Raw genomic sequence first — 11,828 nt, 5'->3', positions numbered from 1 at the left:
ATCACATTTTTCTAGTCATCCAAGCCATGTAGGCACTTTTCATGCTTGGTCCTTCACGTCTAGTCTACAAACGGCAAACCAAATAGGATTCACTACCTCCATTGTGTTTTTTACCTCTTCTAAAAGCTTTGTTTGATGTGAAATATTTTTTATTTTTTTGGTTTTTTTGCAAAAGGATGTTGAGTGGATCTCGACTATCTGTGCCATTGTTTTTGCATTGTACAATATTATAGCAACAACATTATTGTAACTTAAGCAAATGCTCGAACATGACATAGTTCATTCCACAATGTGTCTCACTAAGTTTTAGAAACTCTTAAGGATTGGATGTAAGTTATGGTTTTTAAATATGCCCAATAATCTTTCGTGATCAAGAAAGTACAATATAACAAGTCTTTTTGACTAAAAGTGTTAATGAAAAATGATGTAGAAGGATTCATGGAATGTACTTCCATCCCTCTCTTGGTTGACAAAGGAAACAAAATATGCATTCTGTATAGACATGATAAGACAAACCAGATAATGTTTTGTTTCAACATATGTGACATGGCAAACTAGACAACATGCACCCATCTCATCCATAGCTCTTTTGAAGAATTGGATCTTCATGTTTTTGTGTAAAAATTTGAGAACAATGTCAAGGCAATGACAAGAGCATGTTGAGCCCCAAATGGTGGGATATTTTGCATATAATAATATCTTGACTTATTGGTTTTTAAATATGCCCAACAATCTTTCATGATCAAGAACGTACAAAATAGCCTTTGACCCTCATCCATAGAGACTTTGAAGAATTGGGTCTTCATGTTTTTGTATCAAGGCAATGACAAGAGTATAGTGAGTCCCAAATTGTGGGATATTTTGCATTTAATATGACCTTGACTTTTTTATAGCTACCTCACTCTCAATCAGTAGAGGTTCTTGCACTGAAGCATGAATTTCATGGACTAGAATGAAATATAGAAATTGCAAGCCATCCATGGGTACCCAATCTAGAGAAGAGGCATATTGCTTACCACATAGATATGTTCTTTGATCCTTTTTGCTTTATGAGAAATCAATGCTAAAAGATCAAGTCATTCAATCTCTTGATGCAACATTCATCACCTGGTCCACCTTGAATAAATCTCTTGAAATCGTAGGTCTCTTTCAAGTGACAAACTTAAGGCCATGGAGTAAATATAAGATTATTTCACAAGCTCCATCAATATCTCTTCCAGAATGCATGCATTATTTCTTCCAAGCTTCTTGGAGAATGTACTAAGCATTTGATCTATTTGATCATGAGTATGACCACAACTAAGAGAAATCCAACTTTGATCTTATCAACAACTCCCTTATCCACAAGTATGCATCGGAGATGCATTGGTCACTTATATTGCTTACAAAGTTGTTATAGGGTTCGACCTTAGCCTCTGTGTCACTGAGAACTATCTCCAATGGTCCTCGGAAACTTTGTAAATTCTCTATTTTTCTACCTGTCGTGGAGACTTGTAGCCAAGGAGATAATTGTCTACTACCTGTCTACTCATATTCCCACTAACAAGCTACTTAAAGAAGCAAACACTTTAGAGTGGGACTCATTTGATGATAGAGGTATTTATAGAGGTCCCTGCTTGTCCATATGGCCAAAATCTACCAAACGTAACAAGATGAATGGTAAGTAAGAATTGAAAAAGTTACATGATGAAATACACACATCAATTTTTTGAAAAACTTTGATCCATAAAATCCATCCGTGTTATGCATAATAAAAGAGTTCCTAATTCGGTTCATATGAAATGAAGCAGGGTTTGTAGGGAGGTACTCGAGCATGGATTCCATCTCTTTTATACTTGTACAAGGTGGACATTACCTAGTCGGTTTACATTCGAATCCTTCCTGAGCATAGCAATGTATATCGATGAACAAACAATTTTCCACTCATTTACATGACAAGGGCTGTCTCAGTGATAGGAGTACGTCTTTTCTCTGAGCGTCTTGGTCTGAGCACATTTTTTTGAGCATGGCCTATATTGTGATTTTGTAGACAATTTTATCATAACATCACACACCATTTAGTCATAAAACTACCCCAAGAAGATACTATATACATTTCTACCCCACAAAGATGTCGCTAACATCACACACCCTTTAGTCATAAAACTACCCCACAAAGATGCTATATACATTTAATTACATTTTTTTCCAACGGTAATTAGGGCTTATAAGATCCCTTTATTCACAAAACTACTTTTCATGTCTACTTCATTTCAACACCCTCCACCTACATCATCCATCATTCATACTATCATGATAGATAGTGATTTATCGATGAAATGATTGCAAGTCACATGGTGAAGAATTTAGGGTGCAAATTTGCATGCATCTATGTCGAAACATTTATTAGTTGCATCAAGGAGATACTTTAAGATTCAATTCACCATGATGATCATTTGTACACAACTCATAGTTTTGACATGCAAACCTTAACTAAGATATGACATGATTGTCACATCTCTAGCAAATAGAAAAAGTTTTATGAAACCAACATGCTCAAAATTGAATATGTGATATTGAGATTAATATTCATGGGTACTCACATGATATACTAATAGTTATTCAATATGATTACTACATCTCTAGCAAATAAAATAGGTGCAAGACACCACAAAAGTTATGCATGTTCAATACTAGGGCATCACAAGCAAAATGAATTGCTTGAAGGGAAAAACTCATGTCAAATCACTAGACTCAATATTCTTTACTGATGTCATCTACATAGCAATGATGCCTCCTCTCTTTGATGGGGGCATTGAATGCAATGTCATTACACATCATCTCAGCCATAGCACCTACATAAGAAGGCAAAAAGCTGAAATAGTTCAATCAATATCAATGCATCATTGATAATAATATTCTCCAACAAATAGGTTTAAAAAGATAAAACACAAGAATAACATATTTACTAGTCATCTGGAAGATTAACAACCATTTCCACATCTTCGGAATCATTTAGAGTCCCATAGTTGCTTTACACATTTCCCTTTCCTTTCTGTCCATCCAAAAATGGTTGCAATATAGAATTGCAAATGTCAAGATCATTCTCAATAGATAAGCATGCTCTCCCAGAATGCACGCATGCTTTTTGCATAGAACTAGTCCCAGCACCTAAGTCCACCACATGTCCAGAAATTGGACACAACAACTCCAAGAAGTACAACATCATGCATGGAGCCTTCTCCAATGCACCTCTCCATGGAATACTCTCTCCATGTTTAATAGTCTACTCAGTTGTTGGCAAATAATGATGAAATAAACTACTTCCAAAAGCAATGCCCAATTTGGTACCAACCTCGGAAGCATTTCCAGGATTACAAACACAAGACATACCAACCTGATGAAGAAGGCATAAAACCACAACATCCACCTAAAGACAAGAAAAGAATTAAAATTATGCTTAGTACAAGCCATTTCATTATACAAGAGCATAAATTCTTTCAACAGGTCATTGTAAGACAATTGTCTCACCTTATGATCAATACCACCAACTTTGATTGTACAATATGCATCCAAGAATTGCATGTACATTCGACATGCAAACTCCAATCTACTGATCCTAGCATAACGCTCAACCAAATAAAGAACATGAGGAGCACACATAATTAGGATCCAGCTAGAATCTGAAACAACTGTGGCCGCTACTAGCAAGGAGTAGCATACATGGTCCTCTGTTAATAAATTCCAAGATGGAGATGTGGAATCCTCTACTCCAAGAGCTTCAAGCTATGTAGGCAGATCAAGAATGACAAAATCTGTAGCCCAAGCAACACTCTTATCATTTCTTGTTTTTCTTTCACCTCCAAGACCCACAAAGTATTCCTTCATGTCTATATGGGCTTGTGTGAAGGTTGAGACAGACAATTGCTTCCCAAACTCGACATAATCATAGCACCAAACCTTGCAATGTGAAGCATCACATGTGCCACTCCGATTCAAAGTTAGAGAGGTCAATGGAATGTACAAAAAACAGATAGACCTATCTTTCCATTTACATCCTTTCAAAATGGGTGTAGACTGTAGTACCTGCACATCTGTATCCACACCACATATGTAAAGACACAAAGTGAGAACAACATATGTTACACAAACAAATAATAGCTTGAAAAAAGATCAAGAGGGCTTACCATTATTAGTACCAGGATTTTTTGGTGGCCTACCACCCTTCTTTAGTTCCATACTTGACTCCTTGTCCTTTTTAGTCATCTTCTCAAGTGTTTTTTGAACCTCAATGACTGCATCATCCTTGTGGACTGAATTTGAGCTTGATGAACCCATCTCTCCCTTTTATACTGTGTGTACAGCTCTACCTCCGCCCTTTTTTCATATCGAGCCACCATGGCATGATTGTTCAATTTCATCTGTCACCTCTTGTGAAACACCATCGAGAAGTGTTGTAGATAAAATAAACATTCCTTTCTATTGAATATATCTTTCAGCCTCCAAAGCTTGCTTTAGGCTATCCATATCAGTTCGTAGGCCTCTCACTCTTGTGTTTACAACACAATGACATAATGGAATCAAGGGAGCAATCTTTCCAGATTGATTGCAAGAGATTCAATAACATCCTTCCCCTGGCCAATATCAAGTGCAGTAGGAAACTCTTGCTCAAACTCCTCATCCAGTTGTTTATCCCCTTCCTTTCTCTTCTTAGAAGATTCCTCCACAATCATAGTAGTGTCTTCAAAGTCTTCCATCTCCTTATCCTCTTCAACTCCAATTTCAACCTCTTTTTGAATCTCTAAATTTGGTGTAGATTCCACTTGCAAACTTCTCTTGCTACTTGTCCTTCCACCTCTCCTGCCTCCTCGTTCTCCTCTTCCACCTCTCCCCCTCCTCTCAAAAGTTTTTATTTTTACCATCCTGTCAATGTGACAAAAATGCATTTAAAAAAAGAAGTCATCGCATGGCATAGAATAGACTTACAAGGGCAATTAAGTCCTAGCATTACTTTAATAGCATACAAAGAAAGCCCTTGATCATGATGCTACAAATTGAAGCTGCACTTGATGAGATGATGGGGCTTGAGGAGACTAGCTGGACAACAAAAGCATACAAGGAAAAGTTATTAAGCATACAAGAACAAGTTATTAACCACAAAAGCATACAATATTTCGGATATACTGTGTTGTGTAAGGAAAATAAGGCAAGGAGGGGGAGGCAAGGAGACGAGGAGGCCTTAGGGCAAATGTAAAAATTAAAGGGCTCTCATGAAAATTAAAGGCAAGGCACACCAAACTCATTTTGAGCATAACATATGGTTGCAACAGACAAGCTGCACAGCAAACGGATAGAAAATTGAAAATCGGGCTACAACAACGAATCTACATCTCCCTCATCGAAGACATAGAAATGTAGATTAGGCAGAAAGCATATCATTTTCGACCATTTGATGACTCATAAACGTTAGAATGAGAAATCCATGAACATACTCGACCTTATTTACAAGCGAGAACTCATGCCATATCCCCCACTTTTTCCATAAAGCAAGGTGCACCCAAAAGTTTCGACCATTTATCATTTTCAACAGAATTTTAAGTACTCACGCTATGCATCCCAAGTTCTAATGTTGTCCCCACAGCATCAAGGGCATTTCCCAAATACCCAAGCAGTCCGACACCGAGGCATGCACAATGCTCAACCATACAGACCAATTCCTATTCTATTCCATTTCGCGTGGCCATAAGCAAAGGCTCACAATGCTCAAACAGATCGAGGGTGCAATGATCTTGCTATCATTCTCGTAGTATTACACGTAGAGATAGCGTAAAAATGAGATGGCCATTTGCCACACAATCTCCTCGCAAACTACGCTGTGTATCGCCTTCGGCTAGCATTAGGACACAAACAACCAAGACTCGAAGTGCCTTGAGCATTCCATGCAACGAGTACTACAACAAAGGCCTCACTTCCATTTCTTCCTTCTTGAGGATATCACCACTCGTGAAGCTTTGCAGGCAATGGTGAGCAAGGAAGGTAGGGCCACAAGTAGGTAAAGAGGGAGGGGTGAGGGAGAGTGGCGAGAGCGAGGGAGGGAGTGAGGCGAGGGACACTAAGCCCATGCATGGAAACATGGGTGTGTGGGAAGAGGCCTTAAGCCCATTCCGAAAAGACGAGCCTACCATTGGTTGAAAGAGTCGGCCTAAGAAAGAGTGAAAGAGCCCACGTCTACGATCTTGGAGCCAAGACACAGATGCCCACCTCTCCTTCCCGAAATCTTGTAGATGCCCTCCACGCACCTCGCCCATCAGAGCTCATGCCTCTCATGCTTCTGTTTTGATCGATCATCACGCATTCACAATTTTGCTCTCTCATAGATTTGGTCTTCGCATCATCCGCCTTCACTTTGCTTCCTTCCCCATCCTTATCCTAATCTTCCAAGTCTTTAGATGCTTCCCTCACATTGCCTTTGGCTTCCAAATCGTGACTCGCCATCCACGCATATCCATCAGATTATATCCATGCTCCGACAATGCTCTCTGCACTTTTGTACTCTCTCTCTCTCTTAATATATTTCTTCCCTGGTTCTTAGCAAACCTTGCCGCCCCCAATAGAAATCGGTGTTACAAAGTGGTGCAAGGATCAAAATCCAAACAATGACAAATGAATTCTATGCAGAAATCGGTGAGAAGAACTTACGACATCGTGTGAGCATCAAAATGGAAGCAAAGGTAGATGAATTCCGTTGCAGAAATTAGTGGGGATGAGGCCAGAAAGGTAGGTGCAAGCAGCGATGGAGAAAGCGTGAGGCGAGGGAGGAAGGAGCAAGGCGAGGGAGGGAGGGACACAGAGAGGGTATAGAGGCAAGGCAGAGGGAGGGAGGGAGGCAAGCGAGGGAGGGAGCGAGGTAGAGGGACATAGAGAGGGAGGGAGGGAGCAAGGGAGGGAGGCGAGGTGTCTGTCATTATGTGTGGAGAAGCATCTTGAGACTATTTACCCCGCAGTTTCGCTCTTGAAGCTACAGCTGCAACAGCCACTTCCAAAGAATTCAAGGCCACTTTGGCATCCCCATCAGCTGCGCCCACAAGAAACTAAAGAGCCTCATCCTCAGCCTTTATTCGCTTGACAATAGGATCATTGACAAAAGAGGCCAACAGTTCCCGCTCCGTGTTGGAAAGAGCCTGCTACAATTTGTTTAGAGTAAGGACTATGCATCTTGAAAGTAACGCACCGTTCACCTCAAACGAAGGGTTCTCTGTAGTGGCTCCAATAAAGACGACGTGCCCTACTTCAACTGTAAGGAAGAAAAGCGTCCTGCTGAGCCTTATTGAATCTATTAAAGACGAAGAGCAGGAGAAGGCTGCCAGAAAGAGGTGCTCATGCATTCAAGTCGGTTTTCAAATATGAAAATTAAAGGCCAATAGACCCCTTTCATCGACAAAAGGGGTCTATTGGCCTTTAATTTGCATGAGAGGCCTTAAGAAAATTAAAGGCCAATAGACCCCTTTCGTCGACGAAAGGGGTCTATTGGCCTTTAATTTTCATGAGAGCCCTATTGGCCTTTAATTTTCATGAGAGCCCTTAAGAAAATTAAAGGCCAATAGTCCCTTTCGCTGACGAAAGGGGTCTATTGGCCTTTAATTTTCACAATTGCAAAGCTCAAATAGTAGGATTGATATTTGTAGAAATTGGCATCCGTCTTCCATGATAAAGAACACCTTTGCTAGCAAGGGACTACCACATGTCCTTGACCGACCCAAGTACTTAACCTTGCCTCTTTATTAGCTAGCATCCTTACCACACAAAAATTCATTTATTTTGTCGTCTTTATTATTTCAAATCATTACAATCAATGCGTTTATTTTATTCACCATGATGGGACGACATATTGGCTATAGAAATGCTACCAAACCATGATGTTAATAGGAACCATGACTTATAATGATTATCATACCAATTCGATTGCTAATGACAATGCAGCAATGATGAGTGATCATTTAATTAAACATCATTACTACGTGAGGTTTATAATTTTTCATAACTATTTTTTAAAATTATAAAAAATAGAGCCTAATAGATCCCTTTTATCTACAGTACAATTAAATATCTTTTTGATTAATATTTTAATTAATGATAGAGGCCAATAGACCCCTTTTGGAGAAAATAATTAAATATAGAGGCCAATAGACCCCTTTCGTTAATGAAAGGGGTCTATTTGCCTCTATATTTAATTAAAGATAGAGGCCCATTGACCCCTTTTGTCGATGAAAGGGGTCTATTAGCCTCTACCTTTCATTAATAATTGATGAAAGATAGAGTCCAATAGACCTCTTTCATCGACAAAACAGTCTTTTGATGAAAGGGGTCTATGGGCCTCTATCTTTCATTAATAATTGATGAAAGAGTCCAATAGACCCCTTTTATCATGAAACAGTATTTTGGCATATTTTTAATATCATAATTTATATTCAAAAGGTTAGAGATGTGCTGACCAACCATTTCTTGTTCACCACGATTATAATTTATATCTATCTATCAACTTTAAAATACTTATATCAAATTGTCGGAATGAAGATGTAGCAAATATGAAATGTCATTGCTAGCAAGAATGGCTTGCAATAACTCCCATACGCGTCAAAGAAAGGTTGGGGATTAAAAGGTTTAAGAGTCCATGGTATTTTAGTATTGTTGTTAACAAATGATGGCTAAAATTTACATCATGGTTCAGTACCATTGTCACACTTGTGCCGACTTTCACAAGACCTATCTTACAAAGTTGTGAGTATAAACAATGGGCAGTGTGTGCAAAGCATTTGTGAGCAACTTTTCTTGAGGTAGAATCTTATTTCAAATGAGTTCTTGAAACGAACACTCTGCTCTTGATCTCACCCTTTGGACTTCATCTCATTAAGTTGCCCAGCTCATCCATTCCGTTCTAATGGAATCTGTCACAATTCAGAATGAGGATAGATCTTTGCATATGTTTGTTCGCACTTTCCATAGGTAGAGGAGTGTTGTCAGAGATGGTGCTTGCTAGCCATTTTCCATTCACACTTGGGTCCATATCTGTCCATCAGCACTTTGGTGATAATGGGTCTCATTTGACAATGGAGCTGCAATATGAAGTCCATGATGATGGATACAAAATGTTTCACCTTGATGCGTAGTTTGGTGATATTTTCACCGTGAAGGGAGAAAGATTGAAGCTTGATGACAATGAACTTCAAAAAACTCTAGTGCACAAAAACAAAAAAGATTTCTGCTCTGTTTGCAACAAAAATGATGAGGCAAGGAAACATGATTCAGTTAGCAACATTGAGAATGACAAACAACATAGTGTTATTGAGATTATTATGCAACTACCTATAAAGAACAGATTGCGTGAGGCCTACGAGAAGGTTGAAATGCACATCACTGTGGATGAGTTGCCTTCTACTTATGATGGTGATGTTTTCTTTGAGTTACCAGCTACTTCCGTGAAACATCGCACAAAAGATACGGAGTCAAAATTGTGGGTCATGTTTGGAGTGATCCTATTACAACAAATATAGTATTTCTTGGTGTGGTTAGTAGAAAGGAATGTGGAGGTCACCTCTATTATATAAATGCAACTTGTGGTTATAAAAAAAGAATTGAAATAGAGAATGAGACACAATGGGATGGGAGATTGATTAGAGTGGTCCCAGCAAATGTGTCAATTGAATCATATGGCTCCTTATCATGTATACATTGTGGTCATCCACCAATTTGCTTGGAGAGATGTTACTGTGAAATGTTACTCTACATGCAAGAATGTAGAGATGGTGTGAATCTTACTCATGCAGTCATACACCATGGCCATCATAATCATCCCGTCGGAGATGGTTTGACTAGTAGAACAAAGGATGCCATTAAAACCAAATTTTCTGAAATGGTGAGGGCTGGTGGTGCTGTATGCCCTAAAGGGATACAAAATATAATTGTCCACAAGACATTATTATGGAAATTTTATTGTTTAAAAAAATGCAAGATGGGATTAAGATGTCGGATGTTGAGCTACAAGATTTGCTAAAACAATGTGGACTTTTGCTCGACAAAAGGAGATAATTACCATAATATTTGTTATCAAAAGGGTTTGACCATGCTGAATTCAAAGGGTTCATGGCAGATGAGGCCCAAGCCAACTAGAGAGCTGTACGTGCCACTTTGAATGGTGGCCCTGACAATATAATGGAAGGGAAAGAGCGTTCTTGCCTTTTCGATTGGGAGCAAAGTCTTCATTCCCATGCAAAGGCATGTATAAAAGTTGGCAGCCAAGAGGAATTTAAAATCCGATGTAGACGTTGGAAGGATGCCTTTACAAAGCAAGCTGTAGAAGTCGAAATGAGAAACCTAAGGGCATGGTGGAATGTAGGCCATGCAAGTGATTCAGACTTGCCACAACTTGAAACTTGGTTTGCATGGTGGCATGCTAGGATTTCCCATTGGGGCCACTACATTATAGAGGTTGGTTTTGTATTTCTCTTAAAATTTTTTTATCATGTTAATAATGTAATTTTGCCATTACAATATCTCTGCAATGCTTGGTTTGCAGAGTATGTTAGATAACGAGAAGTACTTGATACCTCGAATAAATCTAGCAGAGTCTATTCATGGTAATTGGAGGGCTAGATTGAACCATGTCAAATATGTTGGTCTCTACAATGCCTCTATTAGTGACCTCTCAAATGCAATTATACAAAGCTCTAGATACACATCTTTTTTGAAGGGCCAGCTCATCGGAAGTGGGCCGAGTCTAGAGACCTTTAAAAAAAAATCTTCAAAATCTCGGATTGACATTAGTGCCAAAATAGTTGTTGATCTAACAAGTAATGTTGCAAAGGAAATGGGTGTTGTATCTGAAGTATGTTTTAATGATGGAGATGACAAGACTGTGCGAAGGAAAAGACCAAAGTCAATGCCTTCAAATATATGTGAGGATGATAGTCACCGCCCTGAGTATAGTTATGCAAATAAGAAAAGATACTCCATGTCTCCAAAATCTAGTACTAAATTTGCAACAGAGAGTTTTGAGGATGGTGATTCCAAGAGTGTACAAGAATATGAAGTGCATGATGCAAATTGGGCATTACAAAGAGTTCCTATAACAAGCCAAGTCTGTTGCCAGGCTTGGCTTGGACAAGGAGGAAAATGTAACAAGCTTGTCAATATAAAGGATCATGAAAATTGACGTGGAGTTGTTGCACCATCATTCTTTGGGAGGATTCAAACACCAATTGGAGTGCGATCCCAAATGATTTGGCTTTGTGAAAATGATGTAACCCACACATGGAAGCCATCAACTAGCATTATAGGTATTCCAGGACCATCACCAGGAAGGTGGAAGGTTCAATCAGGAACATCCTTGACAAGTGTAGAGATTGCCAGGTTGACAAGCTCAGGGTTTGTCATATTAGGAGTGTCAACTCCGATGGTGGGTGCAAGTTATGCTTCACCAATTCAGGCCCATGATGAAACAATAGTATTGCATGAAGATCGACCTCGGCATCGAGATGGCAAAGCAATCAGATGGCGAAACAAAATCTCCAAAGAAATGGAAAATAGAATTCAGAGGTCATTGGTCATGAAATGCATTGTTAAGGACGCAACAGTCGTGAAGGCCATGGAGCATGCTGAGTTCATTGTTGCTATAGAAGGATCAATGCAAAAAGGTATTGAATACAAGGTTGACATTTCTCCATTTCCTTCTTGCAATTATGAAGACTTCATTGGATGATCATGCAAATTGGATGCCTATATTCCATGCAAACATATTTATTACATCTTCCTTTCATACCTTGGATTGGATAGCAGAAATAATATGTTTGTTC

General features: G+C 39.0%; 1 pseudogene; it reads right to left on the bottom strand.

Moving 5' to 3' along the window:
• Window positions 1-2,733: 2,733 nt before the first annotated feature.
• On the bottom strand, window positions 2,734-3,867 carry LOC147898757 (uncharacterized; annotated as a pseudogene).
• Between the last annotated feature and the right edge of the window lie 7,961 nt (window positions 3,868-11,828).

This window comes from Dipteris shenzhenensis, chromosome 9 (genome assembly GCF_047967505.1).
Source record: "Dipteris shenzhenensis isolate YYH24624 ecotype China chromosome 9, Dip_SZ_1.0, whole genome shotgun sequence".
NCBI classification, from domain to species: Eukaryota; Viridiplantae; Streptophyta; class Polypodiopsida; order Gleicheniales; family Dipteridaceae; genus Dipteris; species Dipteris shenzhenensis.
This window is presented reverse-complemented; position numbering and strand designations above follow the sequence as displayed.